At 30.9% G+C, this 3907-nt stretch overlaps 1 long non-coding RNA gene across 1 annotated transcript; it reads left to right on the top strand.

Annotated features, from left to right (window-relative positions):
* The first annotated feature begins 404 nt into the window (after window positions 1-404).
* Window positions 405-2977, top strand: LOC127703245 (uncharacterized). Its single transcript, XR_007982873.1, has 4 exons — window positions 405-686; window positions 1842-2008; window positions 2258-2364; window positions 2826-2977. It is a non-coding gene; the product is annotated as an uncharacterized LOC127703245 (long non-coding RNA).
* The last annotated feature ends 930 nt before the right edge of the window (window positions 2978-3907 follow it).

Genomic DNA, 3907 nt, shown 5'->3' with positions numbered 1-3907 from the left:
TTTTAAAGGTTTCAAATTAGTAAGTGTCGAAAAAACGTTTAAGAAATGTTTTTAAAAGGTTTAATTGAAACGTTTTCTGTAACTATAGTAGAAATGTTTCTGCAAACATTTTTTAAACGTAAAAAAAACATTTTTTCAAAAATGTTTTTGATGAACATTAATAATACATTTTAAAACAACGTTTTTAATAATGTTTCAAAAATGTTTTTTAATAAGTATAGAAAAACTCTATAAATCATGTTTCCCATATCACCGCAATATTTTTGTTTTTAATAATTACTTTTAATTTTTAATTTACAAAAAGTCATCTTCGATCTGTCGATATGATGATATGTTATGTCAAAAAAAAAATTCTTGTATTTTAATAACTGGTTTCTTTTTCTGTAGAACCGGGAACCAGACGAGTTGTAACTTATTAGTTAGTTTCGTATTTTATTTCTATATTTCCATTTATCGCATCTCTAAAGTATTATCATATTCGAAGATAGACATTTTAATTGAGAAAATGTATTATTTACGACAATAATTTGTATTAAAGCAGAATTCTTCATTAGATAAAATTTGTTCGAAACTTCCGGATACTCTCACCGCCTTTTTTAAATTGGGAAAACAACGATACTAAAACGCCCTCCTCCAACTAGACATGCTAGAAGAGCATTTCTACAGAATAGCGTTCAGTCTATGAGGTATGTATAAAATCAATAAACATTCGATGTATTTTGTAGAAATTGAGACAAATTACTGCATTATTTTGTCCATGACATTCGTATGATTTGCTTGAGTCTATTTACATGATTAACAGATTTAACTACTACAGTACAGGCATAAATTCACATTCACCACTGCATGATGCCATCACGTGTCAATTTGTCATGCTTCGTGGGCTACTGGTCTGACTTTTACACGAGTTAAATAAAAACAAGCCTCCGAATACAGCATGATTAATCATTTAAACTACACAGAGCGTAGTCAAATAATAATGACGTTTTGTAAGGCTTTCTTATTTGACAAAAAAAATGTGGACGCCCTCCTCCAACTTCGTAGCAACAGCAAAAATCAAAAATATCCTTTCAAGACGTCAAATTTTTTTTGGACTACCCATAGCCGTGCTGCCAGTGCTGGGCCTCATTTTACAAAATATCTTATATGATTATGTCTGACTAAAATTAATTGTAACTTGCCAGTCATGAACAATTCAGTATTACCACAAAATGTAACTGCATTTGATACGTTACACGATAGAAACATATTGATAATAGTTAAAAAGTAATCATAATCCAATGTTATAGTAAATAAAATATTACGCAAGGGCACCTGACGAGGATGAACGGATTAGGTCGAACTTGACCTGAATGATATCTGAAACACCAGGTGTAATATCATCAATTAAAGAAATTCATATACGACCAGTGTTGATTACCACAGATCATTTACGTTGGGAAAATCCTTTCAAATAAATAGATGTGTAAAAGTTTATAATGTAACACCAGAACAATCTACCGAGGAAAGGTCAAATCAGATTTTAACAGTTAAAGATAATATATATTAATTAAAAGTAAATATATATAAGCGAAACATGCTATATATATGAATAAAAAAATCATGCATTAATAGAATAAACCTGTAATTGAAGACAAACATTCAAATGCATATAAAATTGCATATAAGTTATAACGTATACACAGCGATACATGGAAAATCATTATAGAAACTCGATACGGACAAGAAATAAAATAATAATATTAGTAGGTTTTGCTAAGATTGGTTCATGGACACGATTATTTATAAAACAAATATTTGATTTCACGAAAAATAAACGGGACTAAATTGTAATTTTGTAGGTCCAGTATTTGGTGTCACAGGGTGGTCACAGCCCTTCAAACTGTATAGGAAGGATGATGAAGAAGTGTGGCACTAATCAGTTATGGACCAAATACAGTCTGAAGGGGCAAAAGGGAAAAGGGAAAAGAGGCATATACAGGTCACCCTTTGTGCAGGATAATCATGAGTAAGTTGATTTAAGAAAATATGTCGAACATTTAAAAGCAAGTGCCATTAATATAGATTGGATTTTTTATCTGACTTTAATCTCAAAAAGAATTCATATGATGAATATGAATATAATGTTTCTCACTTATTATTTTTGGTAGAAACAGAGTGCAAAGTTACATAAAGTTATTACATTTGTATTATATATATATATATAAAAGTTTAAAGAAGTTAAATATATCTTTTTAATTCTGTAATACTTTTTCAGAAAGTTGTACAAGAGTGTTCCCAAAATCCAAGGTTTCCGATATGGAGGGAGTCTTAATTGACTTCCTAAAATAGGCCCTACACAAGCCAGGAGGACCAAAATATAAGGTATTTTTCAATTGAATAAAATATCTTAATATACGTTTAAGTGGAAGGTTTTATTTATTTAAAAGTTTATTTTTGCAATTTGAATATCTATACACAAATTTCTGAGCCACTTATAGCAATATAACATTTGCCAACCATGCAGAACTTCTGTTTATTTAGAGACATTAGAATAATACATTGTTATGTTCTTGACGATGGAATTATTGTCTTTTTCCTGCAAGTAAAACATTGAGATTTACATTTGTAGCAATTGCTTTTGACATGTAAAATATTATTTATGTTTTTTGCCTATCTTAATAATTACTTGGATTGCAAAACATAGCATAATTTCCCCTTTATAGATTTAATGAAATAGCTTGATTAAAAGGGAGTACAACAACTAACTGGGGTTAAGAGTTATATGCTAAACAGTGTACTTGGGCGTACTGATCTCGTTAACAAATTTCTTTTGATCATTTCAGAAACCTGTAAGAAAAGGACAGACGATTGCGCAAGAAGAATTGGAGTCTGAACAAATAAATCTGTTTAAAAGTACATTGATTCTACTGATTTTAGTCCTGTCAATACTGTTTTTTTTTGTTGCAAAGTGATTAAAGATGTTTATAAAACTATATTCCAATTTCTGCAATAATTGAAGCTTTGGTTATAAACTAGATCATTGATTGAATTTATTATGATAATATGTCAAATTCTTGGTTTAAGAGATATGTTATCTCCTTGTCAATGCAAGAACCTTATTGAATTGACTTTCAAGGTCACAGGACCAAGTTTAAACAGTTAGAGGTTGACAAGCTTTGCTTTGGCATAGTTTTTTTTATAAAGAATATATTCCTTTAGAGCTTTGGTGTAATGGTCAGTGTCGTCGCCTCAAGTGCGGAGGTTGTGGGTTGGAACTTCGGCCGGGCCAAACCAATGACAATAAAATTATTATTTGTTGCTTCTCCCCAAAATGAGTTAGAGCAAAGACTTCTTGGCCCGTAGTCAGAATAATGTGACATGTCATCCTGCAAACTTGCCTTGTGGGCTAGAACCAAAAAATCTGGCACAACATGTTGGTGTATTACAAGACAGGGTATTAATTTTTAATATTCATGTTCTCATCCAGAATATGCATCTGACTTGCCACTGGTCGTTAAACAACCAACCATCCATCCAGGCTTATGGAGATGTTGCTTTTTCTTCAATTAAACGCGTGCACAATCAATTATATATTTTTAAACCAAAGTAATGGTGGTCGCACTAATGCATCATTGTTACAACAAAATGTTTGTTGGAGGTTGACAGAAACGTTTTTCATAAAACCTTATTTCAACGTTTTCTGAATGTTCCAAAATAACGTTTCTTCAAAATGTTTTTGAAACATTTATAAGAGTCTACAAATTTTGGTTTTTAAAACGTTTTAATAAAACATTCTAGAAACCAAAACAAAACATTTTTAAAACGTTTTTAAAATGTTGAATTGTTTGCTGGGTCTACGCTCTCTTCAAGCTATTAACCTGTCTTCCTGGAAGTCCTAACCACCTTGCTCACAAACGCAACTGCT

This window comes from Mytilus californianus, unplaced genomic scaffold (assembly GCF_021869535.1).
Source record: "Mytilus californianus isolate M0D057914Y unplaced genomic scaffold, xbMytCali1.0.p SCAF_5, whole genome shotgun sequence".
Taxonomy (NCBI): domain Eukaryota; kingdom Metazoa; phylum Mollusca; class Bivalvia; order Mytilida; family Mytilidae; genus Mytilus; species Mytilus californianus.
This window is presented reverse-complemented; position numbering and strand designations above follow the sequence as displayed.